At 39.7% G+C, this 16,571-nt stretch overlaps 1 pseudogene; it reads right to left on the bottom strand.

Annotated features, from left to right (window-relative positions):
* Nucleotides 1-547: 547 nt before the first annotated feature.
* LOC120854458 lies at nucleotides 548-1,140 on the bottom strand (annotated as a pseudogene).
* Nucleotides 1,141-16,571: the final 15,431 nt, after the last annotated feature.

The following is a 16,571-nucleotide window of genomic DNA, read 5'->3' as shown; positions in this document are numbered from 1 at the left end:
ATAAGCTTAGAAAATACAAAACTTGGAATTGTCTTTGAACTCACATTTAAGATATAGAGTGCAGTGATGTTACCATAGGTAAGCACTCAGTGTGGATCTGTTTAGTCTATATGGTCCCACAGGGAAGCAGTAATTATCATGGCATTTTCCCTCATAATGGATAAATTTCCTTCTCTTTCACCTTTTTTTTTTTTAAGATATTTGAAATACAACTTTGCTCTGATTCTAAACAAAAAGGAATGGAAACGACAGTAACAAACAAGATTCCATCTCTCAATATTGTCATATGACTACAGCAGTCTTCTATTTGAAACTCAAGGAGGAAACAACTGTGTTCCAAAACACCTAAATATGCAGGTCCAAAAAATGACGGGTTTTTTTTTTTTCACATTCACTCCAAAGCCCATCCATCTCCTTCAGCGTCCAAAGATTAAGCACATGTTCTGCTTAGCTATATAATAAAATGGCAAACACATCACACCACTGACATCACAGGACAGTTGCCTATAAAACTAGACTTCCGATGCTGGGCCCCAGCTTCACTTTCTCACAGGTCACAATCTTCATCCAGGAGAGCATTTATCTGAGCAACCTCTAAATCGTCCTTGTACTGTGCTGCCAAGGCTGGGTCCATGAACACCTCTGGCAGGGCAAGAGCAGGCAGGCATGGCGACAGTCCCCAAGGTAGGATCTCCAATCAGTTTTCTAGCAAGCCAGAGGAAGGGCTTTTCAAAGTTGCAGTTAGTTTTAGCAGAAATGTCATCGTACTGAAGATTCTTCTTTCGGCGGAGGACAATGGACTTTGCCTTAACCTTGCTGTCCTTAATATCCACTTTTTTGCACGCAACACGATCAGGATGTTCTCACACACTCGCACCAGATCTCTATGCTAGTTAGGCACATTCTTGTAAGTAACTCTCGATGTTGCATCTCCTGACCAGCTGTATCCTATACATTGAACTTAATCGGTCCTCTGTTGGTATGGAACAAAAGAGGATGGACCTCAACACCCAAGGTAGCTACATATGTCTTCTCAAATTCACCAGTCAGATGATGTTTCATGAATGTAGTTTTTCCTGTACCACCATCACCAACCAATACAAGTTTGAACTAAAATTGGGGTTCTCCTTGGGCAGCCATCGTGAACCATCTCCACACCCATCTGACTGAGGCCTCCTTCACTTTTTAAAACTGAAAAGTGTCATTTTATTTTAATGGATTTATAGTTGCTATATAATGTTATGTAAGTTACAGGTGTATGATATAGTGATTCACAGTTTTAAAGGTTATACTCCATCTATGGTGGTGGTGGTTTAGTTGCCAGTCATCCAACTCTTTACAACTCCACAGGCTGTAGCCATCCAAGCTCCTCTGTCCATGGAATTTCCCAGGCAACAGTACCGGAGTGGATTGTCATTTCCTTATCCAGGGGATGTTCTCAACCCACATCTCTTGCATCTCCTGCATTGGCAGGCGGATTCTTTACCGCTGAGCCACCTGGGAAACCCCATACTCCACTTATAATTATCGCAAAATATTAGCTATCTTCCCCATGTTGTGCAATATATCTTTGTAGCTTTTAAATTTTAACATTTTATTGGAGGATAATTGCTTTACAATGTTGTGTTAGTTTGTGCTGTACAACAGTGTGAATCAGCTATATGTATACATATATTCCCTCTCTCTTGAGGCTCCCTTCCACCTCCCCCATCCTACCCCTCTAGGTCATCACAGAGCACTGAGCTGAGCTCCCTGTGCTTCTGACTAGCTATCTATTCTACATGTGGTAGTGGACACCTGTCAATGCTGCTCTCAATTTGTCCCACCTCTCCTTCCCCTGTTGTGTTCACAAGTCTGTTCTCTATATCTGCATGTTTATTCTTGCTCTGCAAAGAGTTTCAGTAATACCATTTTCCCAGATTCCCATATATATACGTTAATATATTTATTCAGTTCAGTTCAGTCGCTCAGTCGTGTCCAACTCTTTGCGACCCCATGAATCACAGCACGCCAGGCCTCCCTGTCCATCACCAACTCCCGGAGTTCACCCAAACTCATGTGCATCGAGTCAGTGATACCATCCAGCCATCTCATCCTCGGTCATCCCCTTCTCCTCCTGCCCCCAATCCCTCCCAGCATCAGAGTCTTTTCCAATGAGTCAACTCTTCGCATGAGGTGGCCAAAGTACTGGAGTCTCAGCTTTAGCATCATTCCTTCCAAAGAACACCCAGGACTGATCTTTAGAATGGACTGGTTGGACATCCTTGCAATCCAAGGAACTCTCAAGAGTCTTCTCCAACACCACAGTTCAAAAGCATCAATTCATCGGCACTCAGCTTTCTTCACAGTCCAACTCTCACATCCATACATGACCACAGGAAAAGCCATAGCCTTGACTAGATGGACCTTTGTTGGCAAAGTAATGTCTCTGCTTTTCAATATGCTATCTAGGTTGGTCATAACTTTTCTTCCAAGGAGTAAGCGTCTTTTAATTTCATGGCTGCAATCACCATCTGCAGTGATTTTGGAGCCCCCAAAAATAAAGTCTGACACTTTCCACTGTTTCCCCTCTATTTGCCATGAAGTGATGGGACCAGATGCCATATTAGTTTTCTGAATGTTGAGCCTTAAGCCAACTTTTTCACTCTCCTCTTTCACTTTCATCAAGAGGCTTTTTAGTTCCTCTTCACTTTCTGCCATAAGGGTGGTGTCATCTGCATATCTGAGGTTATTGATATTTCTCACGGCAATCTTGATTCCAGCTTGTGCTTCTTCCAGCCCAGCGTTTCTCATGATGTACTCTGCATATAAGTTAAATGAGCAGGGTGACAATATACAGCCTTGACGTACTCCTTTTCCTATTTGGAACCAGTCTGTAGTTCCATGTCCAGTTCTAACTATTGCTTCCTGACCTGCATATAGGTTTCTCCAGATAAATATATTTAATATATATTAATAAATAAATATATTTATTAATATAAATTAAATATATTTATTAAAAATAAATGTAAATTTATATATTTATATTTATTTATAAATAAATATTTATACTTATATAAATATATATTTGTATTTATATATTTATATACAAATATATACAAATTTATATATATTATAAAATATAATTGGGTGGGACAAATAAATATAAATATATATTTATATTTATTTATTAAATATATTTATATATTTATAAATTTTAAATTTATAAATAAATATATTTCTTTGTTAAATATATTTCTTTATTAAATATTTAATTAATATATTAATAATAAATATATTTATTTTATAAATAAATATACTTATTAATATATATTATTAATATATTTATCTTTTCTTTCTGACTTACTTCACTCTGTATGACTGACAGATAATATTTAATCTGTATGATTGGTTAAATATTTATTTATTTGGTTGCACTGAGTGAGTCTTAGTTGAACAGCACAGGGGATCTTCAGCTGTAACATGCAAAATCTTAGCTGGTGGCACGTGGGCTCTAGTTCCCTGACCACTGATCAAACCCAGGACCTCTGCGTTGGGAACGCAGTCTTAGCCGCTGGAGCACCAGGGAAATCCTGCTTGTAGCTTGCTTTATACCTTATAACTTGTATCTGTTAAAGCCCTCCCCCTATATTGTCTCTCCCTTGCTTCTCCCACTGGTAACTACCAGTTTGTTCTATCTGTGAGTTGGCTTCTTTTTTGTTATCTTCTTCACTTTTCATTGTTTATGTGTGTTTTTCCTTCCCCATATTCTCTACGCCCTTTTTCATTTTGCCTTAGTGACTGTGTTGTTGTTGTTCAGTCATTCAGTTTTGTCCAGCTCTTTGCAATCCCATGGACTGCAGTATGCCAGGCTTCCCTGCCCTTCACTGTCTCCTTCACTTGTGTCCATTCAGTTAATGTTGCCATCCAACCATCTCATCCTCTGTCACCTGCTTCTCCTCCTGCCTATGATCTTTCCCAGCATCAGGATCTTTTCCAATGAGTCGGCTCTTTGAATCATGTAACCAAAGTATTGGAGCTTCAGCTTCAGCATCAGTCATTTCAATGAATACTCAGGACTGATTTCCTTTAGGATTGACTGGTTGGATCTCCTTGCTGACCAAGGGACTCTCCGAGTCTTCTCCAGCACCACAGTTCAAAAGTATCAATTCTTTGGCACTCAATCTTCTTTATGGTCCAACTCTCACATCCATACATGACTACTGGAAAAATCATAGCTTTGACTACATGGACCTTTGTTGGCAAAATGATGTCTCTGCTTTCTAATACACTGTCTAAGTTCATCATGGACTTCCCTGGTGGCTCAGATGGTAAAGCGTCTGCCTACAGTGCAGGAGACGTGGGTTCGATCCTTGGTCAGGAAGATCCTCTGGAGAAGGAAATGGCAATCCATTCCAGTACTCCTGCTTGGAAAATCCCATGGACAGAGGAGTGTAGTAGGCTACAGTCCATGGGGTTGCAAAGAGTCATAGCTTTTCTTCCAAGTAGCAAGTATATCTTTTAATTTCATGCCTTAATTTCATGCTGTAGTCACCATCTGCAGTGATTTTGGAGCCCAAGGAATAAAGTTTGTCACTGTTTCCATGTTTTCCCTATCTATTTTCCATGAAAGGATGGAACAGCGTGCCATGATCTTCATTTTTTGAATGTTGAGTTTTAAGCCAGCTTTTACACTCTCCTCTTTCACTTTCATCAAGAAGCTCTTTAGTTCCTCTTCACTTTCTGCCATTTAGGGTAGTGTCATCTGCGTATCTGAGGTTATTAGTATTTCTCCCATGAATCTTGATTCCAGCTTGTGCTTTATCCAGCCCAGCATTTCACATGATGTACTCTGCATTTAAGTTAATTAAGCAGGGGGACAATGTACAGCCTTGATGTACTTCTTTCCCTATTTTGAACTAGTCTTTTGTTCCAAGTCCAGTTCTAACTGTTGCGTCTTGACTACATATAGGTTTCTCAGGAAGCAGGTATCAACTACAAACTGGCACTTACCAAGAGCATTGCCAATGACTGAACAGCAAAGGCATTTGCCATCTGCCTCTACAGAGATTGAACCTCATGCTGCTATAGCTGTTGACCTTCACCAACCCCTGAGGGAGTTCAGGGTGGAGTGAGGCACTCTGTGCTCCAGGGAATCTGGTGGGACAGATCTTTAGATAGTTGGATGTTTTTAGGAACAGATTTTATGATCTCAATCTTTGTGTCTCCTCATATCTAGAGAAGCACTAAATCCCTTCATGGTGACATCAGATCCTCATGACTAACAGAAACCTTCTGTAAAATGAGTCCTTCATGGCACTGAACTCCCCTTTCACCAAAACCTTGTATATTGACTTTCCCCCACTGCCGCTTTGGAGCAGTCTCTCAGAGCTATCTGAGATGCTGCCTCCAGGGCTGAAGTCCTCATTTTGCCCCAAATAAAACTTAACTTGCAGTTCTCAAGTTGTACATCTTTTTTAGTCGACAGCTATGGCAACCACGAAGGGACTCAGAGTGGACTTCCTTCCTTTCACTGGACTCTGCGAAGAACTGGAGCTTTGGTACCGGCAGTGGGCACTTGCACCCATCCACCTCCTTGAGGAGTGCAGATGAATTTGGGTAAGACTCTCCTGTTTCTCAAATCTCCCATATTGGTTGAGATTCTGAGTTTTATTTGGTATTGGAGCAGGTTACCTGCCTCCTCCCGGTAGAAAAGATACTGGCAAGGGGATGCCCAGGTGAAACATCTGAGGCACACCCACTCATGGTCTAGACAATGTGTGGGGCTTGGTTGAAAGATACCAAGAAATTCCCACTCAGTCAAAAGATACTGGGTAGGAGGCTGGCTGACAGATGGCAGAATTGCCTACCCAGTGGAAAGGTACTGGGGAGGGGGGCTTGACTGGAAAAAAATCAAGAAATACCTGGGGCTCCACTGAAAGATGCTGAGGTTGCTCTGTTGTAGGAGACTGAACGGTCTTGGCTAAGTCAGTAAGTAAGAGGCTGACCTGACAATTTTCTCAATTTGACTGCCATTATAGAATTTGTCAGGATGAAAGGGAGGAAAATATTTGAGAGCTTTGCTCTGAAGGGAAGGGACAAGACTCCTCCTGGCCAGGTTTGGTTTTCTCAGGTGCCTGAGAAATTTACGGGAGTGGTGGAGGCCTAGTCCTCATACCATGCAGTGGTCCCATAGGGAAACCCGCTCGTTAATTAAAATACTTGCTCATCTGGGGGTCACCATAAGAACTGGCCATTCAGTGACCTGAGCAGCCATGGTGGTCTTAGATTGCTGGAGGCAGAATCAGACACATAAGAGGAGCTGAAATGACTCTGGGGAGGCTCTAGGAGGAGTTAAGCTCACAAGCAGTACACGGGCCCACTACACAAGTTCATGAGTGATTTTTACACCTAACAAATTCAGCTTAAAATGGGAAACAGAATCTCTCAAAAACAGAAAGAAAGGGGTGTCAGAAAGCCAGCCTCTGACTAACACTCTAGCCAGATTCGTGTACAATACTATGGTGCTCATACTCGCAAGTACCTAGTTGATTGGAGAAATTATACTAAAAGAGATCTCAACCTAAATGGTCAAATTGGGGTTCTTTTGATATTCTAAAACTGATATTTTTGCACACACAGTTAGAAAAGGCCAGTCGTGATTTGACTGGTATCTAGAAGCTTCTAAAACAGGAAATGATAGAGTAAATTCTTCACAGAAAATCAACAAGAAATTTCTTGAAATTATATCAAAACTAAAAAAAGGCTGCTAGAACTGACTTTGCCAGGTCACAGGTCTAGTCAAACTGGAAAGTCACGTTTGGCATTTATGCCACTTGGCTTTTGATTTCTGGGCATCTCTTTACCTTTTGTTTCATTTGGAGTGTGACTCCTGGCTGGTGAAGTTTTGGTTTGGTTTGGTTTTGTTGGTTTGGTTTGAGTACACAGACATCTGAAACAAACTGCTTGAGCTAACATGGGAATTGTTCACTGTAAGGTTCCAGACTCCATCTGGGAACCCCTTGGGAAAAAAGAAAAAAAAATTTTGATGGGTCAATCTATAGCTGTGATCCAATGACAAGAAAAATGGCCTAAAAATCTTAGATCTTTATTGACATAGGATAGGAAAATGGACTAAAGTTCCCTTATGTCCAGGACTTCCTCCTATAATCAACAGCCAGGGACTGATCAAACTAAGACCCCTACTTCCCCAGAGGGATAATCCCTGCTGGGACAGATTTGCCCTTGTAATCAGCCAAGTTGAGCACTATCTGGTCTAAATTTTGGCTATAAAACTATGGTCACAAAAAGATACGATTTTTGACAATGTGGTCACAATATTCTTTAAACTCCAGAGGAAACTTGAAGAAAAAATATCTTATTAAGAATTCTTGCCCTGAGGAAATAACTTCTCTTATACCTTTAGATCAGAGCTCTCTGGATCACTTATCTAGACCATCTCTAATTCCTGAAATCAAAAGGAAAAAAAGGGGAACAAAGCCTTTTAAATTTTTATTCCAACTATTTTTTATTCATAACTAAGTTTGGAAAACAAAGCTATAGGATCTCTGTTGTCTATTTGAATACATGTATATGTCTCAGTGTGTGTTTTTGGTTTTTTGATAATATTGTTGATTGCTGAGATCAGTTTGTAAATGAGCTCTAATCTAATTGGCCTTATGCTGGTAAGTCACTTCAGTTGTGTCCAACTCTGTGCGACCCCATAGACAGCAGCCCACCAGGCTCCTCCGTCCCTGGGATTCTCCAGGCAAGAACACTGGAGGGGGTTGCCATTTCCTTCTCCAATGCATCAAAGTGAAAAGTGAAAGTGAAGTTGCTCAGTCGTGTCTGACTCTTCGCAACCCCATGGATTGCAGCCTACCAGGCTCCTCCGTCCATGGGATTTTCCAGGCAAGAGTGCTGGAGTGGGGTGCCATTGCCTTCTCCAAATTGGCCTTATAAGTCCTTCTAAATCAAATAATTCTAAATACAAGAGAAAGTAACCTAAATGAATTTCAGGTTCATGTGAACTGGAAAATATTCAGTATTAAATGCCTGATATTAATGTTTACTTGTTGATCTAAATAATGTAGTCATGTCTAAGGGTAATTAACATTAAGCAGAATAGTTTCATTGTACCTAGGTTTAATATGTTAAATATTATTATATCTGTTACAAGTTTGTCAGCAAGGGAATTACCTCAAGTGAAGAAACTTCTAAAACAATGTAAATTCTTTTGATATGAACCTTTAGATAGACTCTATTAAAAGTAATTATGCTCTTTAGGAATATGTGTATAAAATAGTCTCTACAGATTGGAGTAACTTGAACTTCTAAGGGTTGTACTAAACTAAGTGTTGGAAATCAATTGAATAGCTATATCGTTTCCAAATAAAATAAGATTTTGAAATATTTGCTACTAAACACTGATTTCCTCTTACAGAGAAACTAGAGATTTAGGATTAAAAATAAATGATGTTTGGTGCCATCCTAAAATGTTCTCTCTAAGAAAATTAAGGTTTTAGAAATTATCACTGGTATTTACGCTCACCAATCTATAAAATGCTAACATGAAAATCAGTTCTTGGTTACTTAAGGGAAATCGGAAGTGTGTTTTCAGTAAAGAAGGTATGGGGAATGGAATTGCATTTTATGAAGGGAAAAGAAAGTAAGCTTGACTTACAGGTGGCTTTTTAGAATGGGAGAATACAGTAATGGGTACAGAAAGTGATAAGTTTCATGAAAAGTGAACCATGAAGAAAGAGTTTTGTATATGGTTAGGTCTAAGTTTAAAATAAAGTTAATTAAGTTTACCTTTTTTAAGTAAAGTGAGCTGGTGCAAAAGCTTGAATTTAGCTTTTCTCTCTGTTAAGAGGACACCCTTTCTTCAGATACTGAACTGCCTTTGATAATAGATTTAAGTTTCTTTATCTCTTAAATGATCTGTTCTGAAATCCTTTATTGTTACTTTGACGAAATGAATAGCTATTGTTTCACAATGGCCTATAAACCTATCTGACTGAGTGTTTTAAACCATTTTGATATTTGTTGACAAGACCTCCTGAATCACTGTAATGAAGAAGATTTCTAGCTAACTTTGGGATGCTTCAGAGGGCCCCTGAAACATCCCAAAGAGAGACATTACACTAATTAGGTTCATTTTTTATACAGAATTACATGGGGAGTATTGTCAAGTGAGTAATAAGTCTCAGGTTATATTGCATGGTAAATGTGGCTAATATAGATATCCTAGAAACTGTATGGAATTTCCAAAATTCTGATATGTTTGGGTAAAATGTTATCAGGTATAATTCTAGTTACTGTCTCAAAATATTGTCATAGCACTAACCAAATTTCACAAAAGTGCTTCCTCTTCAAGAAGATTTATAAAAAAGACTTTTGGATAAATATCAGTTTCTGAACTGTGTAAGGATTCTAATGGAAAATCTGATGACTTCACAAAGGTTAACAAAAGGACTGAATGAACTGGTGAATATGCTTATAACTTTTATGGTTTCTATCTGAAAAATTACTGATTTGAATTTTCCAGGTGTAAGAAAAAAAAAACCTTCCCCTCAAACTAATTATGACAGTAATTTGGTAAAATTATATTTTATAAACAAATTAGAACATTTAACTTTTCTCTCTAGCTGAACCCTCCAGAGACTGGAAGCCCTTAGTTTCCAGAAACTTTATCAGGTAAGTTAAGAAGGTTATCCCAATAACAGGTACAGAATCTCAAGGAATTTTGGCGACCTTGAGAAGGGAGAAATTTACTTAGATCTGTCAGGCAAAATCTGTGATAACCCTTTGGCATGACTTTCCTAGCCCTGAAAGGTTTTATTTTAAAAGTTCAGTCTGAGACTCTGTAAAAGTCTCAGCAAAAGCAAAAGAGTCTATGATAGATTATGGTTATATAAATCATCAGGCCAAGATTATTGAGACCAGACCTATATTACAAACAGGTCTTAACTTAGTTATATTTGGTAAAAATGATGGTGATTTTAGGGAGAAAGAGATGTTTCAATGAATGTTAAATCCCAGTTTGTTAATGGAGGTCTGTATCTACTAAGACTCATTTCCTGGATAGTTCTTTGCTGTTAGAGTATATTAATGTAAATTTTAATTGAATTATTAAAGGACACTCTAGGGTTGTTTCTGAAGCTTATCTCAGTAATCTGTCTTTGGATGAAGATCAGACACCTCACACATGACCTGCAACCAAGACTGGAAGAAGACTTAATTTAAGAAATTGTCTCCAACCTGGATGGAAGGATCTTTCTATCAGGTACTCTTAACTAGCTCATGGCTGGTGAAATTGAAGGGAGGTTAACTCTTGGGTTAACTCGCACTTGCAAAGGCCCCTAAGCTGGACTAGTCCATAGAGAGGCTTGCTGACCTCAGACTCACCTTAAAACAATGCTCAAACAGAGGAAACTACACTACACTAGGATGAGGAAAAGATGACATCAGAAGTAGACAGCTTCCCCAAAATGCTGATCCGACTCGTATGGTCATTTATGATGTCCTTGAATCCTTGGACCTATGCCTATCAATCAAATGTTTTCTATCATGGACACGAGTCTATGCTAGTTTAAAACTCAAACCAATTGTTTGGTTGTGGCCAATTACCTGTGTCTAGGACTTCTGGGTTACCTTGGTGGACTTCTGTGCTCTAGGGCACTGACTGGATACTCCCTAGGAAATTTATTTTAGATGAGTGTTCAGTCCTATTCTATTTTCATGATATTAGTAGATGGGATCCTCACACCTGGCAAATTAATAATACCTGCTCTGATGCTAGCCATAGATTTAAGTTTTCTTTTAGGGTCATTCAAACTCAACCAGAGTGATGAGCTAAGTATCAATAAAAAAATTAACCTCTCATCTATTAAAAGGAAAATTCCCACAATTATGGGGTGGATCTACATGGTTAACACCAGGCTATGGTCATTTAAGTTTAAAAGCTCCTGGGATTAAATTGGGAAGGGTTAAATCATACTAAAAATGATCAACCTGGTAATTATGAGACAAGACTGGGTGCTTTATGAGCTATGTTTATTATTACCCTTAGAGAGAGTGATTGGTATAGAACTCAGTGGATTTGTAGCACTAATTTATAGCCTTCACATCTACGGGGGTGGATATGAAGGTGTAGCCTGGGGTTCCCATAAATTTAAGGTCATACATGTTAACAAATTAGAGGTAACCCCAACCAATCTACCATTGGTATGATAACAGTGGATCAAGGATCTGTATCCTACTGGTATGACCATTTAGCAGCTTTATGTGTGTGTGTGTGTGTGTCTGTGCCTGTGCCTTCAATGGAGTTAGAGGATATAATTGACCATATCTAAGCCCACCAGGCTCCTCTATCCATGGGATTGTCCAGGTAAGAATACTGGAGTGGGTTGCCATTTTCTTCTCTAGGGGACCTTCCCGACCCAGGGATCAAACCCTGGTCTTCTGCATTGCAGGCAGACGCTTTTACTATCTAAGTTACCAGGAAACCTTTTGTAAAATGAGTCCTTCATGGCACTGAACTCCCCCTTCACCAAAACCTTGTATATTGACTTTCCCCCACTGCCGCTTTGGAACAGTTTCTCAGAGCTATCTGAGATGCTGCCTCCAGGGCTGCAGTCCTCATTTTGCCCCAAATAAAACTTAACATGCAGCTCTCAAATTGTACATCTTTTTTTAGTAGACACAGGGAAGGTGGTCTGGTATTCCTATTTCTTCAAGAATATTCCACAGTTTGTTGTGATATACACAGTCAAAGTCTTCAGCAAAGTCAGTGAAGCAAAAGATGTTTCTTTGGAATTCTCTTGTTTTTTTCTATGATCCATTGGATGTTGGCAGTGTGATCTCTGGTTCCTCTGCCTTTTCTAAAACTAGCTTGAACATCTGGGAGTTAGTACACATACTGTTGAAGCCTCACTTGGAGAATTTTGAGCATTACTTTGCTAGCATGTGAGATGAGTGCAATTACGCAGTAGTTTGAACACTCTTTGGCATTGCCTTTCTTTGGGATTGGAATGAAAACTGACCTTTTCTAGTCCTGTGGCCTGAGTTTTCCAAATTTGCTGGCATATTGAGTGTAGCACTTTAACAGCATTATCTTTTGGGATTTAAAATAGCTCAGCTGGAATTCCATCATCTCCACTAACTTGTTCATAATGATGCTTCCTAAGGTCTTGAGAGTCCCTTGGACTGCAAGGAGATCCAACCAGTCCATTCTGAAGGCGATCAACCCTGGGATTTCTTTGGAAGGAATGATGCTAAAGCTGAAGCTCCAGTACTTTGGCCACCTCATGTGAAGAGTTGACTCATTCATTGGAAAAGACTCTGATGCTGGGAGGGATTGGGGGCAGGAGGAGAAGGAGACGACCCAGGATGAGATGGCTGGATGGCATCACCGACTCAATGGATGTGAGTCTGAGTGAACTCCAGGAGATGGTGACGGACAGGGAGGCCTGGCATGCTGCAATTCATGGGGTCGCAAAGAGTCGGACATGACTGAGCAACTGAACTGAACTGAAGGTCAACTTGACTTCACACTCCAGAATGTTTGATTCTAGGTGAGTGATCACACTGTCATGGTTATCCGGGTTCTTCAGAACTTTTTGGTACAGATCTTCTGCGTATTCTTGCCACCTCTTCTTAGTCTCTTCTAATGTGCTCATCTTTGCATAAAATGTTCCCTTGATATCTCTAATTTTCTTGAAGAGATCTCTAGTCCTTCCCATTCTATTGTTTTCTCTATTTCTTTGCATTGTTAACTTAGAAGTCTTTCTTATCTCTCCTTGCTATTCTTTGGAACTTTGTATTCAAATGGGTATATCTTTACTTTTCTCCTTTGCCATTCGCTTCTCTTCTCTACTATTTGTAAGACCTCCTCACACAACCATTTTGCCTCTTTGCATTTCTTTTCCTTGGGGGTAGTTTTGATAATTGCCTCGTGTACAATATTGCAAAACTTCTGTCCATAGTTTTTCAGACTGATTTACCATGGAATGGCCTGGTGGTTTTCCCTATTTTCTTTAAGTCTGAATTCTGCAATAAGGAGTTCATGAACTGAGCTACAGTCAGCTCCAGGTTTTGTTTTCACTAACTGTATAGAGCTTCTCCATCTGTGGCTGCAAAGAATATAATCAGTCTGATTTCAGTATTGACAATCTGGTGATGTCCATTTGTAGAACTGTCTCTTGTGTTGTTGGAAGAGGGTGTTTTTCTCTTGGCAAAACTGTTAGCCTTTGGCCTGCTTCATTTTGTTTGCTAAAGCCAAACTTGCCTGTCACTCCAAATATCTGTTGACTTCCTACTTTTGCATTCTAGTCCCTGTGATGAAAGGACATCATTTTTTGTGTCAGTTCTAGAAGGTCTTGTAGGTCTTCATAGAACTGTTCAGCTTCTTGGGCATTAGTGGTTGGGGTATAGACTTGGATTACTCTGATACTGAATGGTTTACCTTGGAAATGAACTAATATCATTCTGTTGTTTTTGAGATTGCACCCAAGTACTGCAGTTCAGCCTCTTTTGTTGACTATGAGGGATATTCCATTTCTTCTAAGGAATTCTTGCCCACCTTAGTAGATATAGTCTGAATTAGTGACTATAAAAAGATCTTTTTTATGCCTAATTAAGCTGAACCCCAGGTTTGATCCCTGGGTTGGGAAGATCCCCTGGAGAAGGAAATGGCAGCCCACTCCAGTATTCTTGCCTGGCAAATCCCATGGCATGGAGCCTGGTAGGCTACCGTCCATGGGATTGCAAAGAGTCAGACATGACTGAACGACTTCACTTTCACTTTCAAGCTGAAAGCTAATAACTTCTCTCCTTTCAAGTTACCCTTAACGTATTACATATTTTGTCTCCCATCTTCACTCCAGGCCTAGTCTATGAATTGTTTTTAGTGATATCTTAATCTTGACAGGCTTCCCTGGTAGCTCAGCTGGTAAAGAATATGCCTGCAATGCAGAAGACCTCAGTTTGCTTCCTGGGTTGGGACCCACTGCAGTATTCTTGGGCTTCCCTGGTGGCTTGGATGATAAAGAATCTGCCTGCAAAGTAGGAGACCTGGGTTCAATCCCTGGGTTGGAAAGATCCCCTGGAGGAGGTCATGGCAAGCCACTCCAATATTCTTGCCTGGAGAATCCCCATGGACAGAGGTGCCTGGTGGGCTACAGTCCATGGGGTCACAAAGAGTTGGACACAACTGAGTGGTAAGCACAACAGGTAAGTCTTGACATAGAGCTGAAGATGATAGAGCAACAGGAGGGAGACATTTACTTTAGGTTTTATTCAGCTTTCTAAAGTCTTCTGGGCGTAGTTGTCTGTGTAGACTTCTGATGTTTGAGTTCTCAGCACCTGCTTTTTGTTATTCAGATTATGGAGCCCTGATTTTGCTTTGGGGACCCACCTCCTTTTCTTCTATACACACCACTGGATGCACTCCTTTTGGATCTGAGGCAACCTAGCCCTCCCCTGGGCAAGATTAAGTAGGTGTCAGAAGTTAGGCCAAGTGTCTTCCTGGGAGTGGAATCATAAAGAAAATTGGCACAAAAAGACTAAAAACAGCTGGAGGCTATTCATTAAGACTGACAATTTGAAGGGGTGACATAGTAAAAAGATCCTGGCACCTCATATTTGGAGCTACTCTGTTCCTTGTCTTTTCAGTAGTCTGTGGGGGTTTTTTATTTGTTCATTTTCACTTTTCTTTTGATTATGAGAGTCATCCCATATCCTTCTCGACAAGTTCCTTTTTGCTTAATTTAGTTACAATTGACTTCTGTGCTGTAAGCACAGAACCCTCAAAGACACTCCAGTACACTGTTCTTTAATAGATTATTAAATATTACAAAACAATTCCCATATGTTCTTTTATAAAACATCTTTTCTTGCTTTAAGGCACTAATAAAAATGTTGATTATTGGCATGGAGATAGTTGTAACATTTTGGGGAAGTCACCAGATGGTGACATTACATATTATTTCCTAATCCAATTTATCTTGAAATGTGTGTTTGTTAAATCTTGAGGAAATGCCTTATCATCATTATTATGTTATAGCTCTGCTTTAAAGAAAACAAGCTACAGAATATCTTGTGGGGATAGAATTTGATGGTGATGTAAGCAGTTCTTTGGCAGTATCTCAGAAGTATGTACTCTAACTTCAAAAAATTTATGTCTGAAAGCAAACAAATATCCTCAGATGGGGAATATTTCCTAAGTGGATGAAGCCAATATGTAGATTTTATTACAGTTCTGTCAGGAAGCAATGACTTATACATTGCTGTTGCTCACACATAAACCTTTCACAGAATATGATAAATGCTTCTTTGATATGTAGGCAGTACTCTCAGCAAAACCCTCAAGCAGTGGACTCGGACCAGAAGCCACGTGTGTGATAGAAAAGAACTTTGCTTTGGATTATATAGAAAATTGCAATTAAATTGTTATTCAATATGATAAGGAGGGGCTAGAGAAGAGTTTTACATTTGTCATAGGAAGTCCAAGGGTATATATATATATATTTTGACCAGAGTTATTTCGGTAGATCAGATTAAAAGAAGAAAGTGGTGGTAACACTGAACTCAGTGCTGCTGACTATGAGAAACTCTCATTGGTAAATATCAGCTTCTACCAGAAGGGGACAAAAAATTTTTTTTTAATTTATTTTTTTACTGAAGGATAATTGCTTTACAGTATTTTGTTGTTTTCTGTCAAACCTCAACATGAATCAGCCATAGGTATACATATATCCCCTTCCTTTTCAACCGCCCTCCCATCTCCCTCCCCATCCCACCCCCTCCAGGTTTATACAGAGCCTCTGTTTGAGTTTCTTAGCCATACAGCAAATTCCCATTGGCTATTTATTTTACATATGGTAATGTAAGTTTCCCTGTAACTCTCTCCATATATCTCACCTTCTCCTCCCCTCTCCCCATGTCCATAAGTCTGTTCTCCATTGCTACCCTGTAAGTAAATACTTCTTCTAGATTCCATATATATGCAGAATGGCATATGAATAACAGAATGACATATGAATGTCATATGAATTTGAAATTTTTTATGAGGATTTTTTTTTCTCTTCTGTTTCTGGTTTTGATTTCTCTCTTTCACAAATGTTATAAGTTAGCAAGTGCTGTGTAACAATCACTCCAAAAAGCAATGGCTTAAAACAGCAAACATTACTTAGCTCATCAATTTGTGTGTTGGCTGGGCGGTTCTTCTGGTCTCGGTAGGACTTGCTCATGCATAGGTGATGGGTTCATGGGCTGGCTGCTGGCTGGCTTTGCTGACATTGGCTATACTCTCACATGTTTTGGAGAAGGAAATGGCAACCCACTCTAGTATTCTTGCCTGGAGAATCTCATGGACGGAGGAACTTGCCTGGCTCCAGTCCATGGGGTTGCAGAGAATCAGACACGACTGAGCAACTAACACTTTCACTGTATATTTGTCTAAGATGTTCTCAGATGGAACAACTAGGCTCTTCTCTACTCATCTTCCAGGATGCTACCTATACTTGTTCATATAGCCATGTCCGGGCTGAGAGAGAGACAGAGAGAAATGCAGTGGGAGGAGGGGGCAG

Source organism: Oryx dammah, unplaced genomic scaffold (genome assembly GCF_014754425.2).
Source record: "Oryx dammah isolate SB20612 unplaced genomic scaffold, SCBI_Odam_1.1 HiC_scaffold_27, whole genome shotgun sequence".
Classification (NCBI taxonomy): domain Eukaryota; kingdom Metazoa; phylum Chordata; class Mammalia; order Artiodactyla; family Bovidae; genus Oryx; species Oryx dammah.
Note: the sequence above shows the minus strand (reverse complement) of the source record. Positions and strands in the feature narration are given on the sequence as shown.